The 15,437-nt window shown below is 48.1% G+C and overlaps 1 protein-coding gene across 1 annotated transcript in view; it reads right to left on the reverse strand.

Annotated features, from left to right (window-relative positions):
• The window catches only part of LOC119463490 (sodium-coupled monocarboxylate transporter 1-like), a 78,070-nt gene extending 69,634 nt beyond the window's left edge, over nt 1–8,436 (reverse strand). Inside the window, exon 1 of the mRNA XM_037724332.2 lies at nt 8,318–8,436. The gene's annotated coding sequence lies outside the window, so the exon portion shown is untranslated. The remainder of the gene's footprint in view (nt 1–8,317) is intronic.
• Nucleotides 8,437–15,437: the final 7,001 nt, after the last annotated feature.

The following is a 15,437-nucleotide window of genomic DNA, read 5'->3' on the forward strand; positions in this document are numbered from 1 at the left end:
ATCATCTTCTGAAACGCTGACGGTGCCGATGCCAGTCCGAAGCAAACCCTCTTGAAGCGGAATAGGCCGTCGTGTGTTATAAACGTCGTAAGATCACGACTTTCTGGACTTAGTGGCAACTGGTGATATGCCGAAGCTAAATCCAGCTTGGAGAATCGCTGTGCTCCCGCCAAGCTGTTCAAAAGTTCCTCAGTTTGTGGCAGGGGAAAACTGTCCACCACTATAGCCTTGTTTGGCTCTCGTAAATCCAAGCACATGCGAATCGAGCCATCCTTTTTTCTGGCTACAACAATTGGTGAGACCCACTCTGAAGAGTCGACGCGCTCAATGATGTCCTGAGCTTCTAATTTTTGTACTTCTGCCGAGACTTGCTCACGAATTACGAGTGGTAGTCGTCTCAGCTTGCTGGCCACTGGTTGAACAGACGCTCGAACTCTGACCTTGTGAGTGAAACCCTTGACAGTTCCTAGCTGTTTTTCAAACCAGTGCTCGAACTCGAAACGTAATTCAGGAGGCAGCACAGGAGTTTCTTGTGTCATTAGCAGACACCTGAGCGGCGATCCTTGAATCTTCATATCCAGAGCCGCGATACCATCTAAACCAAGTATGGTTGTTCCTCCAGGCACAACGTACAGAAGAACAGAAGTGCATCGGCCGTGAAATGTAGCTGGAGCAATGAAACATCCTTTTATAGGAATTGCTGACTTAGAATAATCGAGGAGCTGGACGGATGTTGATGTCAGAGGAAATGCAGTAGCAAAATGGCGTTGGTAAAGTTCTTCGGCTAGGATTGAAACCGATGATCCAGTGTCACTCAGGAACGATACGGTAATTCCTTCAATTTCCAACACGGCATAAATTCCCTTCTTACGGATCCAGATGTGACAGACACTTAAGTGATCGTCCGGGTCAGCTGTATCTTTGTCGCCTTCCGCGACATGCTGAACTTTTTTCTCATACTTTCGGAGAGACTTGCAGACCTTTTCCAAATGGCCAATCTTTCCACATTTACGACACTTATGTGTCCTAGCTTTGCAGAGAGGGCTATTCGCAAGATGGTCCAAAGAACCACAACGGTAACACTCTTGCTCTTCCAAGGCTCGACGACTTATAGTTTGCTTCTTATAGCATGTGCACGTGCCACAGTGCTTCTCTTTCATCTTTGAAATGTTTTCGTCATTACCGTGATGCACTTGTGCTTCGTGTCGTGCAAGTTCTTTCGCTTCTCTTGTCGCTTGATCATGCTGTCTCGCAATGGTAAGAGCCCGAGAAAGCGTAAGACACTCTTCCAGTAGAAGACGTTCGCGCAAATATTCACTGGTAGCTTTTTCTATGAGCTGGTCGCGTATCATATCGTCCGCCAAGTCACCGAAATTGCATGCTCCAACGAGACCTCGTAGCACGGTGACGTAATCGATCGCAGTCTCACCTGGACCTTGTGCACGTCGACGGAAACGGTGACGCGCTGCAGTGACGTTGACAGAGCTCTTGTAGTGGTCTTCAAGGATCACAAAGGCGCGGTCGAACTCATCTGGGCCAGGTGACGTCAACGTCTCTCCAGCGGTGCTCGAAGCCAAAAGGCGCGGGTCGTCCTCCGACGTCAGAGTCTGGAAGATTCGTTGTCCTTCCAAGCCCAAGCAGTTGAGCAGAATCGCCTTCCGACGCATGGCAGGTAGGTCGGAGGCGCCCGACGCCACCATGCAGTTCTTGAACGCTTGAAGCCATTGCTCCCATAGAATGACCAGGTGTCCAGGTGAGGAAAGGAAAGGGGGTGGCGGTTGTAGCCCCGAAATACTCATCGTATAGGATGATAGGTAGCAATCGAAGGCACAGATGAAGGGCAAGCCGGTAGCACATGGGCTGTTAAATCCTCGTCGTCAAATATGTTGTATCGTGCATGATACTGAAAGGAGACATTACAGACATTACGCAGTCCCTGACTGTTTATTCCATTCTCATCTTCCTCTTCAGGCCGGCTCCAAGCACGCGCCATCTAATGGCACTGCAGTCGGCAGCGATGCCTTATACAACACTGCCCTTCTTGAATAACGTCTCCCTGTCTTCTGTTCGCGTTGTACCGTGACACTGGTGGAGGCGCTGGGTATTGACCGCGCCTGATGCCCCGGACTCCTTCTGGGAGTCGTTCGTCTAGCCCGGACGCATTGTCACCAGTTGCGACACCCGTGCACCGCTTCAGTCGTCGACTGCTAGGCCTTGCCCCGGAGTTCTCCCCTCTTCAACAACCTTCCAGGAGATCCACACATCTGGCAATGGCCGAAACCAGCCCACCAAAAGCACCCCAATGCAGCCGGTCTCCCAGTCAACAACAGGTAACCGTTCTTAATCCGCTGGTTCCCGATCGCTATCGCGGTGCAGCCTTTGAAAACATTGAAGACTGGCTTGACAAGTTCGAGCGCGTCGCACAGATTAACCAGTGGACAGAGCAGCAGAAGCTCTCTCACGTCTATTTCGCCCTTGACGACAGTGGCCCTACTTGGTACGAGAACCGCGAAGCTGGCCTAACGACATGGAATGACTTTCGGTAGAAAATCACAGATACTTTTGCAAGTGCCGACCGACGCGACCGCGACCAGCAGTTCATGGAGCTACGGGTCCAACAACCCAATGAGTCGGTCACAACGTTCGCCGAAGACATGGCCCATCTCTTTCGTAGAGCCGACCCCAACATGACCGAGGATAGGAAGCTGCGCTACCTTATGCGAGGTGTAAGGAGCAGTTGTTCGCGGGGCTTGTACGAAATAGTCCAGTCACCGTCGCTGATTTTGTCAAAGAGGCTGCCGTTATTGAGCAGGCTCTTCATCAACGGTGCAGGCAGTACGATCGACTGTCCACAAGAACCGCAATCAATGCCGCCGCATTGACTCCACAGTATCAGAGCTCCTTGCGTGAAATGATCACAGAGCTCGTCAGAGAAGAAATTCACACAATTATGACACCGACAGTCGATACACCCACCGCGTCAATCGCCTAAGTGGCGCGCGACGAAATCAGGCAGGCGTTCCCGGCTGCTGATATTCAAGACCGACAGCGTCCCATGAGTTACGCCGCCGCCTTCCGATGTCCCCCACCCGTTACAACCACACCGTCGTACCACCAGCCTCCAATAGCCGCTCCTTGGTCGCCGCCACAAGAGGAGGCTTTGAGGCGCGCACACGGGATGCCGATGCAGTCATACCGCCAGCCGCCATTCGCTGCTCCTTGGTCCACGCCGCAAAACGACCCTACGAGACGGCCGCACTTTCGGAGAACCGACGCGTGGCGCACCGTCGATAACCGCCCTCTCTGTCTTAACTGCGGAGGTGTCGGCCATATTTCGCGCCATTGCTGGCATCGCGACTCATCATTTGGACCTCTTCGTCCGTGTCTGATGTTCGGCGTGTAAATGACGACTCCATGCTACGCAGCGACGACGCTGGTTTTCAGGAACCTCCCATAGTGCACCCGAATCATGCATCCACGCCCAATGATAGAAACGATTTCGGCCGTCGGTCGCGCTCTCCAACCCCTCCACGCCAGTTGCCTGCTGGACGCACTTTTGCTGACCTTCAAGGACGAAGGTTTGCCAGCCCCCGCCGGGGAAACTGAAGGCGGCGACCTCTGGGGGTAAGGTTGCAGGCCCGCCGCAAGACCATAAAAAGCCCCCAACTCTTCCGCTGCAGAACGCTGACCCCGAAGAAATTGTGAGCGCCGACCTTGATGTTTCCGTGGATGGACAGCCGGTGACAGCGTTACTCGACACTGGTGCCGACTTCTCTATATTAAGTCAGGAACTCGCCCTCCGCCTGAAGAAAGTAAGGAGGCCATGGACGGGACCTCACATAAGGACGGCAGGTGGACAGTTACTGATGCCTACTGAAACATGTACTGGTAGAAGAATTAACATTGGAGATTCTTTCGTGGCCGCTTTCATCGTTCTTCCCGCGTGCTGTAAAGATTTGATAATTGCAATGGATTTTCTGAGAGAATATGACGCCGTAATTAACATCCCAGACCGCATGGTGACGTTTATAAGAGCCCTGGTTTAGTCCATTGCTTATCGCCGCAACACAACTCCTTTCGTCTAAAGCCCCAACCAGACGTACGCGTTGGAACGCGTCCGCAGGCGCCGTGCGCCTGAGAGAGATTGTGGTTGTGAGGAGGAAGTGGCGCTATTTTCTGCCTCTTCCTCTTCACAACCACAATCTCTCTCAGGCGCACGGCGCCTGCGGACGCGTTCCAACGCGTACGTCTGGTTGGGGCTTAACAGAATACGACGTCGTAATCCCACCACGGTCATGTATCCTTGTTTCCGTGGCATGTGACGTACCGTTTCATTGCGAAGGAGTTGCCAACCAAATAACCAGTTTGTTTATTACTCACGGTATCTCTGTCGCACGATGAATTGTAAATGTCACCGACGGGCGCACGAATCTATGGCTAAAAAACTTTAGCACAGAGCGACGACACCTTCTAAAAGGCATGGCTGTGGCTTATTTTGACGGTGTTGCGGATTTTGGCGGCTGCTGTTCACTACTCGAAGAAGCGCCTACACAAGACCCAGCTTCTGCACTTGACGTCAGCACTGTTTTGCCGCAGCACGAACGCGAACGGCTTCTTACGCTACCAGCCAAGTTCAACGACTGCTTTGCGTCGACGTCAAGAGTCGGTCGGACGCCTCTAACAAAGCACCGAATAATTACAGAGGATACGGCAAGACCAATTCACCAAAATCCTTATCGTGTGGCTCCCAGAGAACGTGAAGCCGTACAACAACAGGTGACAAAAGTGCTTGAAGACGACGTGATTCAACCATCGACGAGTCCCTGGGCATCCCCTGTACTTCTAGTCAAGAAAAAAGACGGCAGCTTGCGTTTCTGTGTGAACTACCGAAAACTAAATCAGGTAACGAAGAAAGACGTGTACCCGCTTCCCCGTATCGACGATTCCCTCGACAGGCTTCGACACGCACGTTACTTCTCTTCAATGGACTTAAAAAGCAGATATTGGCAAATTGAGGTAGACCGGAGGGGCCGTGAAAAAACTGCTTTTGTGACGCCAGACGGCCTATACGAATTTCAGATTTGCCTTTCGGCTTGTGCTCTGCCCCTGCTACGTTCCAACGCCTCATGGATACTGTGCTTCCGGGTCTTAAGTGAAAAACCTGCTTAGTGTACCTCGACGACCTCATCGTGTTTTCCGCAACGTTTGAAGAACATCTTGCGCGGCTTGAAGCGGTTCTGCAGTCCATACGATCCGCCGGCGTCACCGTGAAGCCGGAGAAGTGCCACTTTGACTTTGCGGAACTACACTTTCTTGGTCACGTCGTCAGCCATGCCGGTGTCCGCCCGGATCCTGAAAAAATTGCCGCCGTCGCAGTTTTCCGTACCATCCGATAAAAAGGCTGTCAGGCGCTTCCTCGGTCTCTGCGCCTATTACCGGCGGTTTATTGCAGATTTTGCTCACATTGCGTCGCCGTTAACCCACCTCACGAGAGACGACGTTGCTTTTGTATGGGGAGACGAAGCGCAAAGTGCATTTAACGTCTTGCGGCAACGTCTCCAGACACCTCCAGTGCTGGCCCACTTTGATGAGACCGCTCCTACATTGCTCCACACTGATGCCAGCAATGTTGGCTTGGGAGCTCTTCTTGTGCAACGGCAGGAGGACACGGAAAGAGTGATTGCCTACGCAAGCAGAACGCTCTCACGCACAGAGGCAAATTCTTCAAAGACTGAGAAAGAATGCCTCGCCGTGGTATGGGTGGTTATGAAATTTCGCCCATATTTGTATGGCCGCCCGTTCAAAGTTCTCAGCGACCACCACTCACTGCGTTGGTTGACGAACCTTAAAGATCCTTCTGGACGATTGGCGATTGGCGCTACTCAAATCGCAATTCCTTTTTTATAGCTTTTTTTGCAATTATCGTCTACTGGTGCCTACTACAGCTCTGGCCTTCCTAGTGTGTTCCAAAAGTTAAAATGAAGAAAAAAACATGTAGATCCGGAGAAAAACGCCCAGGTACTACAGTATTGGCCACACTCATCTTTGTAGTTATCAGTACCACACTGAATACTATTGACTAAGTCGCCATGCGTCGCTCTTGCACGGTGTGCAAATGATATCAAAATTTCTTGTAATAAGCCAAATTCCAAGGTGAAACTTTTGTAATAGCCTATGACAATTCCCAATATTCGTGGATACATGCGTTAAAATTACGCATTTTAGTGTTTATAGGGTAACGTATATTCTTCTGCACCAACTCGGTCGCCATCACGCAAAATTGAAGACATCTTCCACTGATTTATCTATTGGTTGCCCAATATTTATATAGAACTATCTGAAGTACCTCGCCCCGCGAATTCTGTAGATAGCAGCCTAAAGAGTAATCGGAGAATAAATTCTTAATTCGAAGCATTCTTTGCAGTTTCAGGCAAGTAGGGAGGCAGGTAGGTTCTTGTCTTGCCTTTTTAACACGAAAGTGTTTTATGCCGGGGTCCACCAAGACTTCACTGACGTATTTCCGTCACGGAAATATCTCATGTTCTATGACGTATTTCCGTCACGGAAATACGTCATAGAACATAATACAAAGAAAGAATCCAGAAGAAAAAGTTCCACAAACATGCAAAATTTGAAAATCGAACCCACGACCTCTCGGTCCGCGACGATAGATCGCCGAGCGTTTAACCCATTGCGCCACAAACGCATGGGCAGAGAGCTACACAGACGCGCCTTATATATCTAACACTCCTCCGTGTAGCCGTGCTCTTGCTCGGGGCGGTGCCGCCGCCTACGAGCAGAAAAGAGAAGTACTGCATTATGACACTAACGCGCACCGACAGTGAACGCTTCGGCGGTCTCAGCACTACGACGCCTCGATGCCAGCATTCGAAGGGACGCTGGCATCAAGAAGCACTACCAACGCCACCTAGGTGGCGTTCACCGTACTCAGCACAGCGGAGCGTGGCCTCCGCAATTAGCTCTGAAAATGTTTCTGAAGTTGATCGCGGAGGCTGCAATTACGACGCGCTGTACGCGCTGATTTGACTCGGTGACGATTCAGTTACGTGCTTTGTCTTGCGCGTTGTATTAGTGTGTCAGTTACGTGCTTCGTCTTTCGCGTTGTGCTAGCGTGTGCAGCGTAGTGCAGCTTCCATATGCACGACGGTTGCTCATGGTCATCGACGTTGGTAGTCGTGATGGAGGAGACGTGCCACCAGGCGTCAGCGTGGGTGCATCAACGCCTAAGGGCGCTTTAGCCACAAAACACCAATAGACATTATATATCAATGTGCAATAAACATTACACTACTTCTGTGAAGACACGTTTCACTTTCGTGTTCTAGTACCGATTCCTATATAAGAGGGATCAACCACATTTTTTTAATTAAAATAAGAAACCGGTAACCAATGGTGGAACTGAATCTCTGCGGTAGAGCACAGAAGCGCGACGCTCTAACCACTATGCCACAATTTTTTTATTTATTTTTTTTCTTTAATGCCAGCTTTGGCAGTACGAGTCAGCCTATCTTTGCTGACACCAACATCATTCAAATTTATTCAAAACAGCCATTAGCTTGCATTGTGCAACAAACTTTACATATCGGCTCTGCCATTCAGCGTAAATTTAAAGCACTCGTGAGTGACGTAATCCTCTAATACGGACCAGAGCTACTACATTTTTAAGGCGAAAGCCTCAGATCTCTGTTTCAAGATCGCGTTGTGAGGTACTGATAGTCATGTGACCCAGGAAGGGCAGAAGCGAACCAAAGCCTGTCGAGCTATGTATAAGAGATGATTAATGACTAGCACAGTTAATTAATGATTGATTAGTGATGGGATTAAGGTAGATTAGGGTCGATTAAGGTCGATTAAGGTTCATTAAGGAGGATTAGGCTGCAGTAAGGTGGATTAAGGTTGATTAAAGTGAATGAAGGAGTAATGTGGTGGATTACGGCGGATTGAGGTGTATTAAGAGGATTAGGATGGATTAAGGTAGATTAGTGTGAATTAAGGTAGATAAAGGAGGATTAAGGTGGATTAAGGCGAATTGCAGTAGGCTTTACAAGGCTTTCGCATTCGCGTCTCTTCGGTGATAGCTAAGGCCACCTGGAAATTTTTATTGGTGAGACCCGTTGCATTTTTAGCGAAGCCCAAATTCAATATTATCTTGTGCGACCTATATCTAAATAAAATTGTGTTGTAAACGAGAATAGAACCTCTCAGATCCTTAGTTGAACACTTCTGGCCAGCTACAGACGACACAGCATTTAGCTCCATTTTAGGCATTAGAACATGGGGGTCACAGTTGTATCACCTGGTCAAATCTTTTGATGGATCCAGAAAGAACTGGATCACAGCCTCGGTACCTGCATATGAGGGCTGCACCAGCTCCGGTAAGGAGGGCATAGAAGGCACACGTCAGTATTGTGCCCACGATGACAGTCCTGAAATGCGGGAGAGTCACATTTAATAACTAGCTGCCATCCCGCGTAAAAAGCGCATTTGAGCTTCTTGTGTTCTTATCTATTCTTACCCTTGTTTTTCATGCGACACAGCGTACATGTGTGCATTTCTTTTGTAGTCGTCTCTTTCGCATAAAAACCTACTGGTATGATACTAAATTAAATGTTATACTACGACGAAACATACATCGGCAGACATTTAAATAGGTTTCATTATTAATGTTTTTCATTTAGTACTAACAATTACTAACACAAAAAATGTTGCAGGAAAACGCGGCAGGTTCTTGATATAAACAAAAAGCTACCGAGGTGAAGGCCCTGTTTCTGCCGTTTCAAGTCACGTGATGGTGCACATGTGCCATAAAACCCTTGTTATTGTGCCACGAAGTTAAAAAAAAATTACCCACTTTGCTATCGAAGGGTAGCACGTAAAAAAGAAATAACACTGGTAATTGCAGGTTTCAGCGCGCAAAGTGAATATATGCGGAAATACTTTGATGTGACGGTGAGGTCCATTACGCGGTTTTAGCGCACCAAATGAACCGACCCGGCCGGTCAGATGCAAACGTAGGCAATCAGCAACATGATATTGCCTTATTACTCACCATTTTGCTTCTTTTTCAGTTCTGGATGCGAAGTACCTCTGCGCGGTACCCTGGTCCAAACAGATTCGGTTGATGAATGTCGGTGCCGTTGCAATCAATACTGCCCAAACAGTTTCATCCGTGGTAAAGTCAATACCAAAACTGAAAGGCATATTAAATTGCTCTTATTTATGAAACCCACCTCAAAATAAAGAAAGGGAAGGCTGATATGCAGGAAACAAATAGCTACACTTGTCGCGCCCGAAGACGTCCTCATAAAAGTTGGAAACAAGGTAACGTAGTAAAGCTAGATAAAGGCCAATTCAGTTGACGAATCATGAATGCATATGGAAAGGAATCAGGAAAGCAAAATGAATAATTGGAACTTGCGAGGAACGACCAATGGCCATGCGTTATTTTGTATTTTATCACCATCCCCTTCGCCATGTAAGTGTGCTGAGGTATGCCTACGCATGAAGGGAAAACTACAGACTTACAAAAAGGAACGCTTTAAGGTGTAAATAAGTAAATACTTTAGGACGTGTAGGTGAATTCTAATTAAAAATGATGTTCTAATCTCTACGCTATGGCCGTGCTCTGAATTTTAGGGTTGGGAGCGCGTAAAACACACAAATATATCTCTGTTTATGAACCTGATTGTACGCAAATGTGGTTTTGGTCAATACGAAATTATTCTCTCCTGACTGGCTAGGAAAATAATTGCAATGCATGCAGACGAGGACGCAAGAAGGCGCATCAAAGACAGACATGGGGCTGGCGCCCTTCTTACATCCTCGTCGGTATGTGATACAATAGTTTTCCAAGATGCCATGCCAAAAGGCTCGCATTGCAATAGTTCTGACATACGTCACCCGACACTTCAGTCCAGAGACCGCGCCAATGTGCATGCACTTCTGTGGTATGAACCACCTTCCTCCACCGCGTTCGTTGCCGCCTGTTGGACATGCATCATGTCAGCGAGGCCCAGATGGCACGACTTCCTGTGGTTGCGGCGAGCCCTCGAAGACATAAGAAGCAGAGAAGGTCCGCAATCTACAGTCGACACCACTGGATTAGTCCGGCCGTTCAAGCTTGCGTCCGGCGCACGTTAATTTCACTCAGGCGCTCTGTGTGCGATACCAGACTGTAAGACCGCTACCAGTTATCACCCGTCCTACACTTATTCCTTCTCCCTCTCTCTGGGTCAGTGAGCCATTCCTTCAATTAAAGCTTTAGTTACTCCACCACCTCCACCCATCGGTTAGTGGCCGGTGTGTAAAGCAGCGTTTCAGGCCCACCAATGTCGAAATGTCAAAATAAATTATAATTTAGTCTTGATGGTTGTCTATATAGAATTTCAAGCAGCTCAGTGCAGAGCGATGGTGGAAGAAAATAAAGCGCACAGCGCTGTGTGAGACCTTTCACGCGCCCTCGTCGCACGGGGCGTTGTTGAAAATTGAAAGGGCTTTATGTTCCATAGCATGCAAATCATCATCATCATTAGCCCATTTTCATGCACACTGCAGGACGAAGGCCTTTACCAGCGATCTCCAATTAACTTTGTCTTGCACTAACTCATTCGAACTCGTGCCTGCAAAATACATGGTTTCATCCCGTCACCTAATTTTGTGTCGTTCTCGACTGCGCTTCCCTTCTCTTGGCCCATTGTATAACTCTAATGGTTCACCGTTATCTGCTCTACAGGTTACATTGCCTGCCCAGCCGCATTTTTTCTCTTAATGAAAACTAGAATACCGGCTCTGTCTGCTTGTTCGCTGATGTACACCACACTCTTCCCGTCTTTTAACGTCACGCCTAACACGTTTTACAGCGAAGTTGTTAAGGGCTAGGTCCCCGAGGATCGTGTCCGCGTGTAGAAAAAAACTATCATCATCAGCATTGGCTCGGGCGCTATCGTCTTTATGAGCGCACGGCCCCTCCTCCCTCCCACCGGCTGAGCCCCCCCCCCCCCCCCCCACTGTTTTCCTTCTCTTGCGCCAGTCCGCCTTATTTTATGCCGCGTTCCCCCTGAGTAGAGCTGGGCCCGGCTGCGAGGCTAGCACGGCAAGCCTGCTGGAAGCTGCGCCCGACTAGACTTGAGCACTGCTGGGAGGCTAGCGAGGCTAGGCCGGCGGCGCGGTGACTTTGCGTCCCTCCGCCTCGGCTGCTGACGCGCGCTCCTCCCTCGCGCCTCCGGCTGCTTCGCGTGCGTCTATTGACGGGGTCGCTGATAAATGGAAGGAAGGCGAGGAGTGCGCGGCGCGGCGTCCCGATGGCGCGGTGGAAATAGGCGGCAGCCACGCATGACTGTGCATGTGTGTGCCCGCTCTCCAACTGCGGCGCATGCGCGCAGCCCTGCCGGCCTCAGCCGCTTGTGCCAGCGGCTCTCTCCGGGCTCCCGTCTGTCTACGAAAAAAGTAGTTCAACGGAGGAGCGGGGTGTGAGAGGAGATCGTATTAGCGCTGGTTGTATATACGGAGCTTTAGGGGGGGGGGGAGGGCATTATTCTGTAAGAGGCCACCTAGTGGAATGTCCACTTCGGCAGTCGTGATTAGCTCCAGCAGCACGGGCGAGAAGGCACCAGTCAGTCCCCTGCTCTCTCGGGCAGCTGGAGTCAATCTCGACAGCCGAGATGGACAGTCCACTAGCTGGACTCTTTCAGAATACCCCTGTTGGTCAAGGACTCTTGTCTAGGAACGTCGTGAGGAACGCGCTAGGAACGCCATCACCTCTGGACGCCGAGGCAGTTCGTTCAGAGCCGGGCATTGTATAGCTATTGTCTAAGTGTTAAGAAAATACCCCAATGTGCTACTCGGAGCCGGCACCAAAGCCTCTTCCTCGAGTGCGTAGCGAAGGGGTCGGTTTACCATTTTGTAGCCAAATTCAACATAGCAAGTCCCCAATACAGCTAAACCTCAACATAGCAAATCCCCCCAGAGCACCACCTTCTCTAGACTTCCCTCTTCAGAGGGTGGAAGGGCTCTGACGTTTTTTGTTCGATTGGAAATTTACACTTGTTATCGAGCTTCTTGGTAAACCTCCGAGTTTCTCTCGCATATGTTACTACCGGTAGAGTGCAATGATTGTACACATTTCTCTTCAACGACAGTGGAACACTCAAAGCCGGTATTTGGTAATGGAGGCCGTTATTCATTCCAATTCATTTTTATTATTCTCTAAATTTCCTTCTCATAATCAGCAGCATGTTAGTAATTGGTCTAGATAAACGTACCCATGCACAGATTTTTCTTCTGCCTATTAATCTCCAAGCCTACTCTTGCATTTTCTCAGTTAAGATCCTCAGTTATTTGTTGCATTCTTCCTGCTCTCTGGTAAGCTTGAAGTCGGGGGGCATTGAGTATAAAGCGTGGCAACCTTTTCAAGCATAATATCTCCTCCATCTTTGAGTAATTTGACTGTTATTCCATCTTCTGCCATTTTCCCCCAGGACATGCCTTGCAAGGCCGTTTTAACTTCATCGCCATTTATAGAAGCAGCACGTGTATCTTGTTAATCACTGCTTTTATTGAAGAACTCTAGGTACTGTACAGCGCAGTATAGAATTATTCTGCTGCTTTTACTATAATATCGAAACTGCCGATGACATTACCCAACTTATCATTCTTTCACTGCACGCATGCTGTCTTGTCCTATGACAAGTTTTCATATAATTGATTTCAAGCTCCGGCCGTATTTTTCTGATTCTTCGATCTTTCTGACGTTATGATTTCGAATATTATTTCCTTTCATCTTGTTTACCAGTTTTGACAATTAGGCGAATGCTATCTGATCTGCTTGAGTTAGACACTTTCATGCTTTGTCGTTTCTTTATTAGGTCTTTAGTTACTTGAGAGTGTTTATTTAGCCGTGGTGCGTTACCTCCAATTTTACTGCTTCTGAAATCAGTCTAGCTACGATTTTATTCCATACATTTATGGTATTTTCATCTTCACGTTCTATACCTGCATATTTGTTTGCAAGAACCAGCCTGAATTCGTCTGCGTTTATTCTTACTGCTTCTAAGTTGTCCTGTTTCTTGTATGATTAATTTGGCTTTTTCTTTCTTCAAACTGAGAGCTTCCTGGAGCTCACTAATCTGTGATTTCTGCCTTCTGCCCTACCTAACCCTTCTACATCCTGCATTATGCCGGGATTGGCGGCGAGTATAAAATCTATTTAATTTCTTAGTACTTCAATACGGCTTTTGCAGGTCCACGTCCTGTCACTGCACTTCCTGAAGAAGGTATTCATTATTCGGAGTCTATTCCTTTGCACAAATTCTACCGACATCTCTCCTCTACTATTCCTAGAAACGATGCCGTAGTGGCGAATTGCTTGTTCCCCAGCATGATATTTCTCCACTTCAGCATTGAACTCGCCCCTTGACCGCACTATACTGAGTTTGCACCTTTCCATTCTTAGCTCAACATCTTCATAAAACTGTTATACTTCATCATCAGGACCTAGGTTGGAGTGTAGGCTTGTACTACTTTTTATATACATCTCTTTCTCCTGTTTACGTTCATTAGAACGTCTGCTACTACCTCATTATAGCTGTAAAATTCATTATTGTTTCCCGCTATGTCCTTAAGAATTAGGGATCTTACTACGTTTTCTCTCTTATCTGGAAGAGCACTGTAGCAGAGGACGATGCCGTTAGTCCGAAGTGTATAAGCCTCACCAGTTTTTCTAACATCACTACGGCCAATAATATTCCAGGCAAAGCATGGCAATTCCTCAAAGAGCCTGCTAATCTAACCTCACTCGAGAGGGTTCTCATGTTAAGCGTTGTCAGGTCCTGTTTCTAGTGGCTTCCTGTCCAGATCTAGAGATTCTTGGCACCCTCTGGCGCGTGGCAGGTCTGACCGACGCCCTGGTCAGGTGCCTCCACAGCCGCTGAGAACTGAGCGCCATGGGTTAATTAGAAGAGTCATGAAGAAGGTAGTGGCCAGGGAGGTCAATTCCTGTTCTGGTGAGGGAGTGTCCTTGACGAATCTTAGCGGGCCTTCCTAATTTGGTTGCACATGGGTTAGTATAAAGCGCCTGGCTTTAGGCATTCTTTATTTTTTTGCCGGTGCCAGCATGTAAATATGAGCGTAAATATTTAATACAAAATACTGCTATTGCTTTATGGTGTTCAGAAAAGAAGCACGATCTCATCTCTCAGTGGTCTCCGATCATAGACTGGCTCTAGTGGGCAGTCTAAGAACTGGTAAAGCCTGGTAAACTACCAGACTGACGAAGTCTGGCAGACTGGTGAAGCTAACATGTATGCCGGTAAAGTAACCCACACAGTTCTAGTTAGTACACAGCGGTGCGTGTTTTCACGACAACTCTCTACGCTATACTCGTTCGTAAGAGGAAATTCCAGCTAATGCTGATGCTTGACATACCATGAGGGAAGGCGGCCTACAAAGGGCGAAAAGCTGTTACGAACAATATTGTTTGTAAATATGGGCCCAGATTTTTAAAGCCCGACGCAGGACACCGAAGGAACAATAACTGCAAAGGGCTAACTAACAACCAGGTGCTTTGTTTTTAGAGGGGGAATATAACTGCACATGGAAAGCAAACACACAACAGCAAAATTAATGAGCATAAAATATATGAATTTGCCAATGGTGACATGAACCAGGACCGAATATATGTGACTCCATGTGTCAAAATACAGAAACCTTCAAATGTCCCATAAGCAAACTGCTGGCAGTACCAGTCATATCACCCACCTACTTTCAGAGGTGAGTCAGCACTCCAGCCTTTAAAAACTAATAAATTTCGAAAGTACTCAACAAGCGCACCCGCAGTACATAGAAGTGTGCGATATCTTGACAAGTGGAGATTCAGGCGTTAGCTGCCCGTCGCTGCCTCGTTGTGCCGCCGCATTTCCGCTGAGTCATCACTAGCGCTTCCCCGTATTCCTCATGAAAGATAATTAGTGCTCGCATAAATGACTTTCACCCGCGTACGACGAGAGGAGGAAACATCCACAGCGCCCAGCGCGAATAACTTGGTATGGTATCTTCAAGCAATTCAAGCATACCTTGCATAAAAAAAAGAGATGGGACCCGGCTGACGTCACCACCCACTGCGACTTTCTAAACTCGAATCGAGACCGGCGAGCCTGCATCCGCAATGACATTTAAAGCTCGAAAGGTCAGTTTTTAGAAGAAGCAGACGCCACCAACCGATCCAGCTGGTAGGGTTGGCTGTGACAGCTATTTACCAGCTATACGTAAACTATTTGTGAGCTATTTTTCAACTATCCGCTACTTGTAAATATTACATAAGTGTGTGTATAATTTTTGTATTCTCCTTCGCCAACTCCGACGCTCTGTCTTTCTCTAAAAACGCCAACGATGGTCCTTGCTCTGGTATCCCGGCCAAGGCG

The sequence above is a fragment of the Dermacentor silvarum genome, chromosome 9, assembly GCF_013339745.2.
Source record: "Dermacentor silvarum isolate Dsil-2018 chromosome 9, BIME_Dsil_1.4, whole genome shotgun sequence".
NCBI lineage: Eukaryota > Metazoa > Arthropoda > Arachnida > Ixodida > Ixodidae > Dermacentor > Dermacentor silvarum.